The sequence below is a fragment of the Leptodactylus fuscus genome, chromosome 6 (genome assembly GCF_031893055.1).
Source record: "Leptodactylus fuscus isolate aLepFus1 chromosome 6, aLepFus1.hap2, whole genome shotgun sequence".
NCBI lineage: Eukaryota > Metazoa > Chordata > Amphibia > Anura > Leptodactylidae > Leptodactylus > Leptodactylus fuscus.
Window position 1 is genome coordinate 24464438 of NC_134270.1, and position 19719 is coordinate 24484156.

At 44.8% G+C, this 19719-nt stretch overlaps 1 protein-coding gene across 5 annotated transcripts in view; it reads left to right on the plus strand.

Annotated features, from left to right (window-relative positions):
• Nucleotides 1-19719, plus strand: part of DVL1 (dishevelled segment polarity protein 1) — a 135354-nt gene that overhangs the window by 75795 nt on the left and 39840 nt on the right. The window lies entirely within an intron of this gene.

The following is a 19719-nucleotide window of genomic DNA, read 5'->3' on the forward strand; positions in this document are numbered from 1 at the left end:
TATAGGGATTCTGTCTGTGCTGCCCTTTGTATCCCTGTGTCATACAGCGCCCCCTCAGGATCTGCAGTGTATCCATTTTTACTTAAAGTACTCTTTTAAAGGGGTTGTCCAGAATTTATATTTCCATAGCCATGGTCCCTGTATAATGGCCGGGCACCAGTACTGCAGTTCAGCTCCATTTGTAGTTACCTGACCGCTATGCAAAGCATGGAGCTATTGTGCATAATATGGGCATTGGGAGTGCGTCTGGTTGGTACAAGGGATGGCTGTTTACTCCCTTCCAATCAAATATGGATAGCCTATACACCTATACCAACAACAGAGACAAGAGGACATCTTCTACACCTAGGCCAGTGACAGTGACAAGAGGACATCGTCTACACCTAGACCAACGACAGAGACAAGGGGACATCCTCTACACCTAGGCCAGTGACAGTGACAAGGGGACATCCTCTACACCTAGACCAATGACAGTGACAAGGGGACATCGTCTACACCTAGACCAACGACAGAGACAAGGGGACATCCTCTACACCTAGGCCAGTGACAGTGACAAGGGGACATCCTCTACACCTAGACCAATGACAGTGACAAGGGGACATCGTCTACACCTAGACCAACGACAGAGACAAGGGGACATCCTCTACACCTAGGCCAGTGACAGAGACAAGGGGACATCCTCTACACCTAGGCCAGTGACAGTGACAAGGGGACATCCTCTACACCTAGGCCAGTGACAGTGACAAGGGGACATCCTCTACACCTAGGCCAATGACAGTGACAAGGGGACATCCTCTACACCTAGGCCAGTGACAGTGACAAGAGGACATCCTCTACACCTAGGCCAGTGACAGTGACAAGGGGACATCCTCTACACCTAGACTAATGACAGTGACAAGAGGACATCCTCTACACCTAGGCCAGTGACAGAGACAAGAGGACATCCTCTACACCTAGACGAATGACAGTGACAAGGGGACATCCTCTACACCTAGACTAATGACAGTGACAAGGGGACATCCTCTACACCTAGATCAGTGACAAGGGGACATCCTCTACAGCTAGACCAGTGACAGTGACAAGAGGACATCCTCTACACCTAGACCAGTGACAGTGACAAGAGGACATCCTCTACACCTAGATCAGTGACAAGAGGACATCGTCTACACCTAAGACCAATGTCAGTGACAAGGGGACATCCTCTACACCTAGACCAATGACAGTGACAAGGGGACATCCTCTACGTCTAGATGAAAGAACATTTCACCAGCATTATAGATGGGGATTCTTTACTGTAAGAGCAGTGAGACTATAGAACTCACTTCCCCAGGAGGTGGTGATGGTGGATCCATTGCGCAAGTTCAAGAATGGTCTGGACACCTTTCTTAAACAGCTAAATATTACAGGTTATGGGTTTTAGATTTTTGGTAAAACAGGTTGATCCAAGTTTTTATAGTGATTGTCGGTTTTAGACTCGGGAAGGACTTTCTTCCACTGACATGGTGCACTTGGTATCGGTCTCATGGGGTTTTTTACCTTCCCCTGCATAAGAAGTATTGGGTTATAGGTTGGACTTGATGGACCTGTACCTTCATCCAGCCTTATCTACTATGGTGCTATGCTATTGCACAAGATCAATGCTAATCACCATCACCCTCCATTTTTCTTCTTCATTCCTTGACCATGGCCAATTGACTGCATTCCTGAAATATGTCACGTCTCTGACATAAGAAAGCTTTACAGATTTATCACCCTCTAAGGCAACTAGTTCGACTCATTAATCACCTTCAGAAACTGCAATGTCTCCTACAATAGAGACTTCAAGTTTTCTGGATTTGTCTTTAATTTGTCGATCAGCAGAACAACTTGTTGCCATAGGGGCCCGACACTTGCACGCTTGTCATACTCTCAGTGCTACTTCATTTGACTTTGTCTCTGCAAGGCGAAGTGGACCCAATCCGTCTTGCTTTCAGGGACAGTGGAAAAAGTTATAGGGGTTTTGCTATTACAGATACTTATCCCTTATCCACAGAATAGGACATAAATGTCAGATAATTGGGGTTCTGATCACTGGGACCTCCGACGATCAGAAGAATGAGGGTATGAATGTACCCCTTACATCCTCTCTGTAACCTGCGTGACTGCCATTCACTGCTATGGGGGCTTCTGGAGCACAGTCTTCAGCAGCCTCATACAGTAGAAGTGTATGGAGTGATGGTCAGTCAAGCACACATTCACAGGAATAATGCAGAGGGAATTCTCTTGATCACTGGGCGTCCCAATGGTCAGATCCCTAGTGATATGGATGTTCCTGTAGTGTTGTGTCCTTTATACTTACTGATTTGAGCTACAGCTTGTATTATACTCCACAATTATATTTTCAGCTGGTTGTTATGGGAAACTGTCAGCAAGCTGGTTAACTAACTTTTCTTTGACGACTGAGCTCCCATAATGTACAGGGAATGGTGTAAAAATCTCAGAATGTAAGTATCATTGAAAGTTCTGTGTAGCCATTGAATGCTGGGAGATTACAGCTCCGAATCCTGCAGAATAGTGAATGCAGCTCTTATTATATTATATTATAGATGCTATAGGGCTTATAGACTTTGTTGATATAATGATTATGGAGAATATTCTCCATAGCCATTCGCAAATAAAGGGTTAACAGCGTTGCTACCTATATGTGGTGTTTAGAGCCTGGTGACTATTCTCTAGTATCTATATCACTCCACAATGAGCCAGAAGCATATCCGCAGGCCATGGCAGGCCTAACCTCTCAGGTTTAACCACTTGTGAGCTGGAGGTATGGTAACCTGGAAAGAGAATGTATCATCGAGGGCCACAGATTGCAAGTGATGGACCATTTATGAATATATGATAAGATATACCCACAGGACCTCAAGTAAGACCTGGTGGTCGGCAAACTACAACATCTAACATGTCCTGCAACCACCGACTGGGTATGACTGACAAATCTGAATATTTAGAAGGGTTAAAACAGTGTTCTGTAACCGAGCTGTAATAAACTACAACTTTAACGGCTAGTTCACACGGGGCCAAAGGGGCGGATTTTGACAGCGGAATCCACGTCATAATCCGCCCCTTTACAATGGTGGTCTATGGAGACCACTAGCATTCTTTTTTCCGCTATCGGCAACTTGGCTTGGCTCCTCGAGTCAAAATATGGTCAAAATCCGCCCCACTGCCCCCCATGTGAACGAGCTCTAAGTATGCCCTAAGACAGGGGAGTAACTTGAGGGGGTGCAGAGGGTGCATTTGCACCCGGGCCCAAGAGCCTTAGGGGGGCCCTAAGCACTGGCATCACTACTGAGGTTGTAGTGATCACCTGGCCCATTAGTCAAGGGGACCCACAGGTTACCCCCCACCACACTAAGATTGAGTAACCTTCCTTGATTTCTTTTCTGATTTCCAGGCTCTTGCTATAGGGTATGCAGTGGTAGCATTCTATACTGGGGGCCCCAAAGACCCCTCTGCCACATAAAATATACCACTATTATAAACGGGACACTGTAGGAATCGGACCCCATTACAGATTTTGTACTGAGGCCCGGGAGATTCAAGTAACGCCTCTGCCTAAGAACCACAAGCTGTCAGGGCTTGCTGGGAGTTGTAGTTTTACAACATGAGGAGAACCAAGAGTTGGAGACTTATGTAATACTTATGTATATGTATTAGCTGGCATATGGTCAGATAACGTTTGCACTGTCTCTATCTGGTCGCTGGTTTTCCTTCTTGCTTGGCCTCTGATAGTCTCCCGCCTGCACGCTCACTCATCATAATCACATATATTTGCTATTTGTGTCACAACGTCTCCGCTTCCTTTTTATCATTGCATTATAATCTACTTGTGAGAATTATCCCATCAGACACTGCAACCAACCAACCGACCCTGAAAAGTCACAACCAATGTCATTACTGTAGTGAGTGTACCCGCATGCCCTGCCCGCTGCCTTCTAGAGGATGAGTCTTATACGACACACTGTATACATGCTGCAGATCTCAAGAACAGCACAGATCTGTAGGGGAGCTAAAGCTCAAATATTTTAGGATCTAAAATTTGCATTTACACCAAAGCCCTGGTACCCAAGGAGGCTCATGTAACAGAACAGTATCTAACACAGGCTCCGATCCCTTCATGGGTCCCAACGTGGGACCTAACATTGTTCTTGGCAAAAAATACAGCGAAACCTATTTGAGACAATAACTGAAAATTGCGTTAAAACTGGTCTTCTGGGGGGGGGGGGATCATCTCAAAGAAATAGATCTAAGACTAAGAACAGATTTGTGAGTAGATACGTTTTGAGATGTCTTGGGGTTTCTGGGCAGATTGGGTGAAGTCATCGTTATAGGTGATTTTATTACGTTTCTCTATTTTTTTTATTATTTTTTTTATGGATCCAAACAAAATCTATAAACCTAAAGCTTATATGTTGTGAAGGCAGTTGCCCCTGCTGGACCATTACAATAGGGGGCATTAGCATTGTGTGTAAATGGGGCGTTAATGTGTGGGGTCCTGCAAAGTGAGAGCTTTACTATGTGGGAGCCAGTAAAGAAGGCACCAGGAAAGGGGTCATTGCCAGGTGGGGGTGGGGGAGGCCCAAGTCAAAAGTTTGCCGTGGTGCCCTGGCTTTGCTAGTTACGTCTCTGCATCCCAGTTTTGTTTGGGTTTGGGGGTATATTTTTTGAGCCTCATGTGCACCAATATCAAGGTATTTTACAAATCCGTCGTGTGTATCGTAGCTCGTATAGAAATCTAAGGGGATTTGGGGCAACACGGTGGCTCAGTGGTAAGTACTGCATCCTTGCAGCGCTGGAGTCCTGGGTTTGAATCTCACCAAGGACAACATCTGCAAGGAGTTTGTATGTTCTCCCCGTGTTTGTGTGGATTTCCTCCCATTCTACAAAGACATACTGATAGGGAAAAAAAAATGAACATTGTGATCCCTATATGGGGCTCACAATCTAAACTTAAAAAAAAAAAAAAAAAATCTATGGGGCCTTACTAAAAAAAATGTTATTCTTGTAGAAAATACTCTGCAGTCGCTGGATCTGGATAATTGATCATCTGTCTGGTGACCACATAAAAATCATTCCCAATGAAAGAGAAAAAAAACTAAACAAAAACCTAAAGAATGAGCGAGTAGGGGGCTGTCTATCATGAGTAATGGGCCTTGTGACAGCTTCATTTTGTGTGTTTAAGGAACGTGTGCCTGAGATGTACCCGCTACAGGCAAAACTAACATAAAGGAGCCATAAGGAGTACATGACATGAAAATAAACACACATACATACTGTACACTACACAGATATAACACACCTATATACTGTACAGTACACAGATATATCACACCGTACATATACTGGATGGATATAACACACCTATATACTGTACACTACACAGATCTAATACACCGTACATATACTAGACAGATAAAACGCACCGTACATATACTAGGCAGATACAACATATGTACATACTGTACACTACACAGATATAACACACTGTACAGATACTGTACACAGATCTAACACACCGTACATATACTAGACAGATATTAAACATGTATATACTGTACACTACAGAGATCTAACACACTGTACATATACTGGACAGATATAACACACCTACATACTGAACACTACACAGATCTAACACACCGCGCATATACTAGACAGATATAACACATGTATATACTGTACACTACAGAGATCTAACACACTGTACATATACTAGACAGATATAACACACCTACATACTGTACACTATACTAGACAGATATAATACACCTACATACTGTACACTACACAGATCTAACACACCGTACATATACTGGATGGATATAACACACCTATATACTATACACTATACAGATCTAACACACCGTACATATACTACACAGATATAACACACCGTACATATACTAGACAGATATAACACACCTATATACTGTACACTACACAGATCTAACACACCGTACATATACTGGATGGATATAACACACCTATATACTATACACTATACAGATCTAACACACCGTACATATACTGGATGGATATAATACACCTATATACTGTACTGTACACAGATCTAACACACCGTACATATACTAGACAGATATTACACATGTATATACTGTACACTACAGAGATCTAACACACTGTACATATACTAGACAGATATAACACATGTATATACTGTACACTACAGAGATCTAACACACTGTACATATACTAGACAGATATAACACACCTACATACTGTACACTATACTAGATGGATATAACACACTGTACATATACTAGACAGATATAATACACTTACATACTGTACACTGTACTAGATGGATATAACACACATACATACTGTACACTATACTAGACAGATATAATACACCTACATACTGTACACTACACAGATCTAACACACCGTACATATACTGGATGGATATAATACACCTATATACTGTACACTACACAGATATAACACACCGTACATATACTACACAGATCTAACACACCGTACATATACTGGATGGATATAATACACCTGCATACTGTACACTACACAGATCTAACACACCATACATATACTAGACGGATATAATACACCTACATACTGTACACTATACTAGATGGATATAACACACTGTACATATACTAGACGGATATAATACACCTACATACTGTACACTATACTAGATGGATATAACACACCATACATATACTAGACGGATATAATACACCTACATACTGTACACTATACTAGATGGATATAACACACTATACATATACTAGACGGATATAATACACTTACATACTGTACACTGTACTAGATGGATATAACACACATACATACTGTACACTATACTAGACAGATATAATACACCTACATACTGTACACTACACAGATCTAACACACCGTACATATACTGGATGGATATAATACACCTATATACTGTACACTACACAGATATAACACACCGTACATATACTAAACAGATATAACACACTGTACATATACTAGACAGATATAACACACCTATATACTGTACACTATACAGATCTAACATACCGTACATATACTAGACAGATATAACACACCTACATACTATACACTATACTAGATGGATATAACACACATATAATACACTAACAAAGACTCTTAGAACATAACTAAACTTTTGGACACCTGATTTCTGTCAGTATTTGTTGTGTCATGAATACATTTTTATATAGTTTATTATTACATTTTGGATCCTTTCTGTGATATTCTACATATTTTCAATCTTTCCCTTGTCTCCTTCTCTCCCTGAATGTTCCTGTGTACGGAGTACGGGCATAGACATTAATGGGGTCTGACTGGTTTCCACTGAAAATGGGGGGATAAAAAATTCCTCCTCGCAAGACTTTTCTCTCCAACGATTCTAAGTGAAATTTGGGTTGGCGTCTCGTATGGAGACTTGAATGCTAATGTGACCCTACCGGAAATCTGTAGTCACACCCCAGTACTGGTGTCTATATAAATAGACTTATCTATATAGGGGGACATAAGGGCAGCCCTCAGTGGGCGATACAATGGCGGCTTGTCCCCAAGAATAAAACCTATGAGAATGTGTAAGAAACAGAATTAGAACAGCGTAACATCTTATCATTGACTATTTGTAGTGAGATACACCCTGGGGGGCACATACGGGACATTTTCTGTATTGGGTTGGGGTTGCAAAGAGGGCTTATAATATATAAAACAAATCAATCTAAATCTTTGTCCTTTAGGAGCCCAATTCATGTTGTACAAGCATCAAAAGGAATAGTAAATCGCCTTCTAAAAAAAAATTGCACATGAGCCGAGGAAACAATGGTAGGATTTCTCTCTTCCCACAGTCGCCCCCTTAGGGCAGTCACCTCTGAAGTGGCCGATTATCAATCTCCGAGATCCCTGTGCCCGGGGCCATCTCTGAGCAGCTCCCCTATACATTTGCATGCTGGGATCTCATTGGTTTCAGGGGCAGTGACCTCAGCAGCTTGGAGAGTGGAGTAGTCAGGACCAGCGCTGGTCCTTGTACTTCTCAGGTGGCTTTTGATGGGGGCGCTGGAATTCTGCAAATGAGATGCACAATGGCCATGACTATAACCCGAGCTCCGTCCTGCTAAACTATGTAAGTAAATGCAGTGTCCATGTCATTTGTGTGTGTGTGTGTGGGGGGTAAATATCTCAGTACGGGCAGGATCATGTGTCCCTTTAAACATATTTAAAGCTGCACTCGATTAACCCTTTATATGTAGGCAAACATTCAACGTCAAACTTTAGATCTCATTTTGTCATATGGCACCTATACATAGGACTTTATCTTAACACAGAGTTAAACAACACGTTCAGCTCTGCTACGTCTAGGCTTATCTTGCTGTAAGATCTTGTAGCCGGAAGCAAATAAGCTCAGATTTAATTGCTTCTTCTAAGAGCTGCCAGCAATGTGATGTGAAGACACGGTCGTCTATATTTCTATTATAATAATGGATTTCTTAATAAATCTTTAGCGTGTTCCAACAGAGGTTCCTATAGAAAAAATCTGTACAAAAAAACTAAAAAAAATGATAATTCTGTAGCCCAGTTACCGGTGTAATAACTTTATACGGACGCAGCAGAGCTGAGTGAGTTTAATAGATGCAGTAGAGATGAGTTTGTCATATCGCTCAGCTCATCGTGCTATTACATTAGAGATAAGGCATGTCTGCGCAAAAGTGATCGATATATTAGTCCGTGAGCAGATGGCGGTATTACTGAACACGCCGTGATATAGCATTGTGCCGTTTGCACTTTGCATCTGTACAGTCGTGTTGGCAAATATAATAAAGTGTAACTCTGCCCGCACACATTAGTCCTGCTGGCAGACCCTGGAATTCACAATGCCATCTGCCTGCGAGTTATCGTATACACTTGCCAAAAACCGCATCACTGAGCCAAGAACATGGGATTTAGTTATAGACAGATGAGCGCGGATAGAAACGGCCATTTAAGAAGCAGACAGAGCAATCCCTTTTTTACGGCCATTTGTTATCCTTCTGGAGCGCGTTCTTGCGGATCCGTCATCGACTTGCAAAAATACAACATGTCTTAGATGCATCCTCATATAAAAGGTGCACCCGCCGCCGGGCCCGTAGCTAGAGTAAATTTCAGGGATTGTTAATACCAATAAACAGGAAAGTGCCAGGGACATTGCAAAAGTGAAAGAAGTTGCAAATTATTTTTTAAAAAATCCCAGTTTGCACCAAAAAATTCAACCATTGTACGCCATAAAACTGATAGAATATGAATGATGACATCATCAGTATTAGAGCGCTCTGCTGTATATCACATTAGACTGCTCTGACCCCGACTAGACTGTCCAGTCGTTCTTTAGAGTTGGTGGCAATGTTCTCGACATGATAAGGACACTTAGTATTAGGGTGTAACTTGAGGGGGTGCGGAGGGTGCACCCGGCCATGGATCCTTAGGGAACCCCTAAAATGTCTCATCCCAGTGTATAAACAATACATTATAGTAAACGTCACGTTCCCCCTCTATAAAGAATGTCCATTCGGTATATACAATGAGAGCGCTGAGCGGATTAGACTGTCCCACAACCATTTACCTCCTTGCCAATGTATTTCCTGTTTCACCATCATTACAGATCCTCAAACATCTGAAGGAAGGGACGCTACTGGAAAGGAAACATCCTAGAATATGATCTAATCTATGACGTCCTCCATGCACCTCTCAGTAACCTTGGTGCCTGGTAATAAGTGCCTATTCATACCTGTATCCTAGGACCTCCTGGATTTGTACTCATCTTAAGGTCTATGATGGTTACATCTTCATTCTTGGAATGTTTTGGGAGGAACCCACCACAACGTCATCGATCAAACTTTTCATTTCAATCACACCCCCATTCAAGGAGATCTGCACAGAGAGGCCAATTTCGCCTGCCTTGGCCCCTGGAGCCTGTTCGTTGTCATCCGGAAGCCCAGCCACGAGTGTGTCACTGTAGGTATAACCGGGGCCTTTGGTGGCCTGTAGAGAGTGGAGTAAGGATCCTTCTCTGTCTTGATCTTGAGGAGTTACTCATGTGAATATTTAGTTAAAAGAGAAGGCATTGGCATAGTGCATCTTTATTATACGGGGTCATTCTTCACAACATTGGGTGGACATGTAAGAGAATTTCTTATGTACCAGTGGATACAGAATTACTGGTGAATAACACGTCTACAGTCATAAAGGGGATCTCTGTTTTGAAGGAGGCTCTTAAAATACACTGAACAGGTTGCCCTTCTACTATGATCCACAGTGATCGACTGTGATCTGCAAGGGAACCTAGCAACAAGTCTTCAGTTATCCTACAGCACCCCCACAGGAGATATGAATCATTACATGTGGTCCATTAAAATCAATGGGCTCTCTGTGCTATGAATGGACATGCTGGGTCCTCCAGAGCAAGGGGTGCTAAGATATGATTGTGCTAAATAGAGAGACTACCCTCTATTAAAGGGATTGTCTGGTTCCTTTTTATTGATGACCTATCGCCGGGATAGGTTATCAATAAGCGACACCCAGGACCCCTGCTGATCTGCAGTTTGAAAGGATCGTGTCAGTCATGTGAACTTCACTACTTACAATGTAGACGGTCTGTTTCATAGTGGTTGTGCTATGTAATTACAGCTTTGGCCCACTAATTTCTTATATAGGATATGGCTGTAAGGACATTGCATGGCCCCAAGCACAAACATTGCATGTTGGGCAAACAATGCTGCAGAAAATGCTGTGCTCTCAAAAACACGGCATGTTAGGGTCCATTCACACGGAGGAATTTGGTGCTGAATTTGGCACAGAATCCACGTCAGAATCAGCGCTGAAAAAAAGACTCCCATTGACATCAATGTGGTCTGTTAGCTTTTTTTTCCACTCGCGGAATTTTTCTGCTAGCAGAAAAAAAAAGCTTCCCTCAGGTTGAGGCCCCACGTTGCGGAAAGTATAAGAACTTCTTATGTATTTCCCATTCCTGTTGTAGCCCTTCTTGGCTTTGGCTCAAAAAAACGCAGCAAAATCTGCAACAAAAGAAGCTGCGTTTCCGCAACGTGGGGCCTCGGCCTCAGGCGGATTCCACCTGTAAAAACCAGCGCAGTCAATGGAGGGCGAAAAATCTGCGTTGCGGAATTGGGCATGGAATTTGGGGCGGAATTTGCCAAATCCACGTGGAAAAATCGCGTAGTGCAAAAAAAAAAAACATGCCAAAAAAAGTCCAGGCGTTTTTATAAGCATGGAAAAATACCATGCCAAATTCAGCTGCAAATTCCTCCTCTCTTTAATCTGCCCCCTCTTGCCCCATGTGAATAAGCCCTTAGGGGGCATTCACACGGAGTAACGCTGGGCGTGTATTACAGCCGTACACGCCGGCATTACGGCAGACTGCCGAACACTTCCCATTCACTTCAATGGGAGCGCAAGTAACAGCGGTGTTTACGAGCACTCCCATTGAAGTGAATGGGAAGTGTTCGGCAGCCTGCCGTAGCGCCGGCGTGTACGGCTGTAATACACGCCTAGCGTTACTCCATGTGAATGCCCCCTTAGGGTCAGTGCACACAGAGTTTTTTGGCGCTGATTTTGACACTGAATTCGCCTCAATATCAGCCTCCAAAAAAAGCCTCCCAATAATGTAGGCTGTCTCAGCGTCAAAATCAGCGTCAAAAAACTCTGTGTGCACTAACCCTAAGGGCTCGTTCACAAGGGGCAAGAGGGGGCGGATTATGGCGCTGAATCCACGTCATAATCCGCCCCCTCACAAGGGAGGTCTATGTAGACCGCATGCTTGCTTTTTTCCGTGAGTGGCATGTTGCCGCTCACGGAAAAAGAAGCGAGCTGCCTTTTCAGCCTTGTCTGATTCAGCCCTGGCGTCCGCCTCGCAGCAGCACCCTCGGAAGTCGGCCCATTCATTTGAGCCTACTCCGGAGGGGAAAGCCGCGACTGTCAGAAGCCGCGACAGGTGTGGCAGGTGCCCAAATATTACCCACTGAAGCGCTCCATTTCTCCGTAGATGTATATGGGGGGAGGCAAAAATGAAAAACTCAGCTGAAAAGCAGTGAAAAATTGCTGCGTTTTTAACTGTGTTTCGCTACGTGTGGCTTTGATCTTCATAGTCAGAATCAGCGGACCTGCCACAGTTCGGACCCTCACCTTATCATGTAGTAGCACATACTAGCTATACGCTACATGTTATATACTACTCTTAGATATAAGTACTTGAGTTTTCCGAAGACATTCCTTAGCAAAATGAATCCCAACAACTACCAATATGGCTGCAATCGCATCTATCTCATGTCACTAAGGCAGATTTCCCTTTCCTAAGAAAGCTGGTGAACATCATCACCAGCCATGTTGGTTGTCGCCCAGCTTTCCTACAAAAAGGTACAAGTATTTCTGAATAGAACATCTTAACGCCTTAAGAAGACGACTCCGGGCCTGATGTTTTGTGGTGTTTGAAGAAATCCTTCACATATTCATGCTCTGATAAGAATCTTCAGTGTTTGTCGTGAAAGTGATGGCAGCGCTGGGGTCGCCACATGACCTACGGAGGGCTCCTTTTCTGGGAGGCTGACTGTCACGGAGCAAAGGTATACGTCTTCCTCCGGATGGTCTTTTGAATCAACAGGGACGCAAGAGGTCGGGAGACAACAGCAATTTATTGTAATCCACAAAGTTAGTAGCCGGCGGCGGTCACATCAACCGTAATAACAATAAGTCCACAGAAGTCACAATCCAATGATAGCTTTGGTTCCTTGGTCCTGTAACTAAGTCCTGGCTCTCTGCAGAGCTGTGCACAGGCCGGCTAACACATACTAACTGCAAGCTACAACTATATACTAAACTGTTACACCTATACCTGGGGGTGGGAAGGGCTGAGCCACAGATCCTTCCCCCCTCACCTATACCAAGGAGAGCAGACTCCCTGTCTCTTTTGAACAATGCACAGTCCAACATCTTCTTGGAGACACTGATCAGATTATCTCCACCCATTGTCCTCACTAGTTAGAGGGATTTGCATACAATGTGCTAACACACTAGACCCGAATCAGCCAACTACACACTGATGTTTACAACAGGTTAGAGAATACATTCCACATGAAATATATATTACACATTGCCTATAGTATAGACTCTAACCATCCCGTGACAACCCCTCCCCCTCTCAAAACATGTGCATGACACAATTGGCCTACACAGGTAAATTGGGGAATGCACATCAGTCTCTATAGCTCATATGTCCTCCTGCCGGGATAACCCATCCGCGTTCTGCTGTTGGTTCCCTCGGCGGTACTGAATGGTAAAGTTGTAGGGTTGAAGGGCTGGCATCTGTCAGAAAATCCGGTGGATCCATGTTGGCTTCTCCCTGAGCTTGGCTTCGGGTCACTGCTCCCACAAAGTGGCACTGTAGATTTCCAACATCGTTGCCTAACAGAACATCGGCCGGCAGCCCGCTCATCACACCAATTGTGCATCGTTTTGGTCCATAACCATAGTCGAGTTCCACGGTAGCTTTAGGAATACGTCTTTGAGTACCCCCTGCCAACTTGATAGAAATGCCAGGACCCTCCTCTAGGGCCTCGGGTCGCACAACTCGGGGGTCCGCTACCGTTAGGAAAGCTCCCGAGTCCCGGAATCCAACAACTGTTCGGCCATCCAGTAGGACCTCCTGCAAGTGCTTCCTCTGAAGGTTTGCGGGATGTGTGGCGGAAGGCTGAATCCCATAGACCCCTGGAGGTGGAACAGATGGGTCATTCATGGAGTCATCTGGACATGGGGCCAAACTTTCTGTCCTAGGGGTGGTTCCCAGGTAGTGAATAGGCCGAGATGCCACGGTGGCCCGTGCCCCCATGTTAACAGGGCAACTAGCTTGCAAATGTCCAGGCCGCCCGCAACCAAAACATCTGCGCTCTAGCATTCTTCCAGTAGGTCGTTGTCTAGGGACAGGGTTGTTCATAGCTGGAGGCCGATGGGCTGGGGCAAGGGTAGAGGGGAAATTGTAATCCTGAGGCCGGGCACGAAAGGTGGGTGGCTGGCTGAAGGGTGTCTGGCGGACTGTGGTAGTTTTCCGCTCCTCTGCAAACAACCTCTTCCACTGCGGCTTGATGGTCAGGCCCTCATCTGCAAGAGAAGCAGCTTGCTCCACTGTGGCTGGGTTCCGTTCCAGCACCCACTCACGGATCTCAGCGGGGCACTGGGAAAAGAACTGTTCCTTAAGTATGACTTGGAGGATCTTATCGACTGTGACAGCCTCCTCTCCTTCTAGCCAGCGCTTGCATGCTTGCTTCAACTTGTGGGCGAACATGTGGAAGGAGCTTCCCCCATTGTAAGACAAAGAGCGGAACTGAACTCGGTAGGTCTCTGGAGTGACTGCATAATACTTCTGCACCGCTCTTTTAATGGCCTCATAGTCCCGCTGATCACTAGGGTCCATGGCTCTGAGAGCTTCCGCAGCCCCATCTCGTAGGTGCCCCACCAGATACCGGACCCAATCCTTCTCTGGGACTTCCATCAGGTGGCACTGGTGTTCGAAGTCCTGAAAATATCCATCAACATCCCCAGCCGCTTCCTCAAAGGTCTTGAAGTGTTTATGGGAGACATATGGTGGTTCTCTCACTGTTGGGCTGGGGGTCGACGTTTGATTATAATTCCTCATAGTTATCTCAGCCATTCGCATTTCATGCGCCATTCTTTCCTTTTCATGCACCATTCTCTGTTCCTCCTTCTCCGTTTCCTGAGCCCTCTGTAATGCTCTACTCCTTTGCTCTGCAGTTGCTCCTAGCCCCAGCACTGCCAATTCCTCCTCATACAAAACAACCCATCTGCTCTTTTGGGTCTGTACCTGCCACTCCCGTATCTCTCCAGTCTCCTGGGGGCAGCCCTCCTCATGGTCGCTTTGCAGGGTCATCTCCTCCAGTGCCTCGATCAGTTGCTCTTTCGTTCTTCCCTGGTAACTCAGGTTTAGTTCCCGGGCCCTTACTTGTAGACTTGCCATAGTCCAGTTCCTGTATTCTGAGGTTGTGGCTCCATTAATCGCTGGGCTGCTGTAGTCCATCTCGCTGTCCGCTGTTGATCCCACCGCTGCCAACCAGTTGTCACGGAGCAAAGGTATACGTCTTCCTCCGGATGGTCTTTTGAATCAACAGGGACGCAAGAGGTCGGGAGACAACAGCAATTTATTGTAATCCACAAAGTTAGTAGCCGGCGGCGGTCACATCAACCGTAATAACAATAAGTCCACAGAAGTCACAATCCAATGATAGCTTTGGTTCCTTGGTCCTGTAACTAAGTCCTGGCTCTCTGCAGAGCTGTGCACAGGCCGGCTAACACATACTAACTGCAAGCTACAACTATATACTAAACTGTTACACCTATACCTGGGGGTGGGAAGGGCTGAGCCACAGATCCTTCCCCCCTCACCTATACCAAGGAGAGCAGACTCCCTGTCTCTTTTGAACAATGCACAGTCCAACATCTTCTTGGAGACACTGATCAGATTATCTCCACCCATTGTCCTCACTAGTTAGAGGGATTTGCATACAATGTGCTAACACACTAGACCCGAATCAGCCAACTACACACTGATGTTTACAACAGGTTAGAGAATACATTCCACATGAAATATATATTACACATTGCCTATAGTATAGACTCTAACCATCCCGTGACACTGACTATGATCTTTTATAGTGTAAATTTCACGCTAATGTATTATCAGGTTTCATCTCAGTTGCAGCACTTTAGATGTGAAGTTATTATCCTCCAGCCCCAAAAACTTCAGGCCGCCGTCTTAAGCTTTACGTTTCCGCCATTGCTCCTTCATAGGAACACCTTTGATGGCAGCAATTAAAGGGTTAAACGTGTAGGGTGCTGACAATAAAAGGCCCTTATTGAAAACCTGTCGCCCCCTAGGGGCGAGTTGTTTAGAGCTTGCTTTCATGTTCACTTCACATGCGATGTTTCGTGTTCAGACCTATCGGCCGCCATAAGCAATAATTCTTCTCATAAACCTGTCCTGACCTAATATCCCTCACAGCCGAGAGCTCACTATATATAACGATATATATGTCAGCTGTTTTAGTAGCGTCATCCTCTCTCGTGTTTGGTTTGTTACAGCGTATCAGTGCAGGTAAGGCCTGTAGTGACCTGGCTTTAGGCAAAGCGCGCCCTTTTATTGTCCTATACAATGGGGTGAAGCAAAGACATATATCAAATGATAAACATATTTTCTGGCCAAAAGTCACATATGCTATTGTATATGGGGGCGGATTTGGAATTTCTGAGGCCTCACGCAAAGTTATGTCTGAGACGCTTTGCGCCGGAGTCATTAGAAACTCAGCCACAGAGAAAAGTCCTGTCCGATAGACACCCGGCGTACCACATTATAGTCTGTGGGGTCTGCGGATAACTGATGTTTTTGTGGTCGGGGTCCCTGTGGTTCATGTCTCCCATGGAGAGCCCGGCACAGGTGTGAACCTAGCCTGAAACCCCTATTTATTACCAGTAACACACAGTATAATGCCCCCTTATTGGCCCACCACAGTATAATGCCCCCTAATTGCCCACATAATGCTTACGCTGGGTTCACACCAGCGTCCAGTCTACACGGAAGACGGAAACCTGTCAGACCGTGTCTGGCCATGAGCGCCGGTGAGCGTTTTGTGCTCTCTGTGGCGAAACCATTTTTTTTAAGCCGGACACAAAGTCCGGCATGTCCGACTTTGTGTCTGGTAAAAAAAAAACCGGTTTCGCTGCGGAGAGCACAAAATGCACACGGGCGCTCATGGCCAGACACTTTTCAAACCCATTCATTTGAATGGGTTTGAAAAATGCCTGTAGGTTTCCGTTTCCTGGCCAGTTTCGGGCAGGAAACAGAAACCTGTATAACTGAGACCCGGGGTGCAGATGTGAACGAGCCCTTACTTAACAGAATCCGCGTCAAAATTTGGATCAAAAAACCACCTTCCATTGAATACAATGGGTACCTTTTTCCACAAGCGGAATGGATTCTTGAGATGGATTCCACGTTGGAATCTGCTGCAAAGTCCGCGGTGCAACACCTCCCTCTGAAGCCCATTCCTTTGTTGTGACTGGTTACCAGTGCACTGTATGCACTGCACCGGCATCCAGTCGTGGCTAGTTTTTTGGACCGTATTCTGAGGCGGCCTCCGGGTCAAAATCCGGTCCAAAAAACCCCGTGTGACCCAGCTTTCTAAGTTCACCCCTGTTAGACCAACCCCCACTCCCTTGCATAATTACTATGTAGGTCCTCCTGGCATCGCTAAGGCCCTCCCTATGTATCCGACATAACAACATAGTGTTCTGATTTTGGCATCGGAGCTAGGTGCTTCCCCCATCCTCTCCAATGTATTGACCCTACTTTGTAGAGCAGCAGGGGAAGGTCTGCGTATACACAAGGGTCTGTACTCTTTACCTCTGTACTGTCTGTATGGTGCCTTCCAGATGGCAGATTTGGGGGTAAAATGGATAACGGGTACGTCGGACTCAATTCTTTGTTGCTGTGGATAAACAGCGGCCAGAGATGTCAAGCCGTGGTGTATTCCCCTCACCAGTGACATCAAGTTTTTTTTATGGGGAGTTTGGTATGTTTTCCATGACAAAATCTTCCTTAAAGTCCCATAGATTGTAATGAGAGTCAGGGATGGGTGGACGTCTCATGCCGCAGCTTCAGCGCTGAAACCGCAGTGGGTGGCCGCACGTTGACTGGACGCATTGAATTGCGCAAATAAGCGTGTCGATCCCCGACAGGTCAAGTCTGCAAACTACTTCAAGGCTCGGGTCTCTCCTGCAGGCTCCGTGCTAAAAATACACAGCAAATATTCCTTGCCATGTGAACATAACCTTACAGAATCTGCGTATAGCCCGGGGCTAGTACCTAGTGTTCCTCCTAAGTCATCTGCATAACCTTCATACACTTTTCTCGGTCGCCGCTTCGCCCCCCATCCTTCTTCAGTTACTTAGGTTTGCCGAGGTAAAGAAATGGAATTAGAGCGTGAAGGTAAAAAGCGAAGACTGCAGATTAGATTTTGTCTTGTCTTAGAGGAGATTGTTTTTTTTAATATTTTTTTCTGATTGAAAGACATTTTGTCTAGTAAATTCACGTCGGCGCCCAGGGAGGGATCTGAAGATAAAATTTCATCCTAAGCTGGTTACATGCTGAGCCTGGCGTGGTATAAGATGTCTCAAGAAACGTATAAGGAATGGATGTGGTTATTAGTTTATCTTTACAGTATACGCCTTGTCAAGCGATAGTAATGGAAGCTGAAATATGATGATTTGTAATGTATTATGTATATAGAAAGCTTTTGCACGTCGCATTCTTTGGAACGTTGCTTGGGGCTGCGATCGTCTGTAATCGGGGCGTAGTAGCATTATTATAACACAATTCAGATGGAGCACGTAGACAACGAAACCTGCTATGTGGATGTCATTGAGAAGGCCGAAGCCATTGTCATCGGTGTACGTATCCCTTTACCAAACACCTGGAGATGTAAAGGTGCCATACATATTAGATCAATGTCATTGTGTATTATATTTGTCCAACACTCGCAACGCCCCATAGGCGCTCACACTCGGCCAGGCCTGCACATGTTTACTAAGGGAAGAGGGAGCATGCTGCACCCTGACACTACTTCTGTTGGCTGAGGTCAGGATAAAGGGGGATACAGCTGTTAGATTTCACCATGCCGCTTTTTTTAGTACTCGGTGGAGATACGCCATAGCCGGAGGTGTCAAGCTGCAGCTTAGTCCTCCTTCCCTATTGAAAAGACATGCAAGCCTGGCCGATTGTGAGTGCATAGTAGGTGTTGGGGGGTAATAGCTGTTGGCCAGATGAGCTGACAGCTGTCTGAAGTGTATGGATAACTTATGTAAATCACAGTCAGGAATATGAGCTTTATATGTGGCTCTTACTAGAACATGGAGCTGAGAATCTCCGCTTTTATACGACACCAGAACTGCTGTTCTAAATTATATCAATCCGGAGATACAACTATTTGAAGTGGCAATGCCCACCTTAGACAAGTGGCAATTTACAGTGAGTACAGGGGTATGGGACAGGCAACAATAGTAAAAAAAAGTGGCCCTTACACTCTAACACCTTCTGTACCTCTGGTTAATGTATCCTAAATGTAAGACCAGAACCCATGTAGTTCTAGTGAACTTACCGGGCCATAGATCCCTGTGCTTGGTAACTCCTGTGAGACATCTAAGGGGACGGGCAAGGATGGCAAACTGGGCATTCGAGGATTAGGATCCTCAGGATCAAAGTAGTAACATCCTGTACTGTATGGGGGCATTGTTATGGGGTGTGTACGGTAGTATTATCTTGGCACTATATATGGTGATCTTATTTAAGCTGAATTTAAGGGGGAAAAAAATTCAATTTTAAAAAAATTAAGGTAAAAAAAATTAAAATTAAATAATCATATTAAAATGATGATTTCTATTAAATGAGTCCGGTGTAAAGGCTGCCATGTTGTCCCCCAGCCTTGACTCTCCTGCCTCCTGCCGCTGTCATATATATATATATATATATATATATATATATATATATATTACACTGTAACTGGAGCGTTGTGCCCGTATGACAGCAGGCAGGAGTGGGTGACGTCCTGTAGGTGAAGT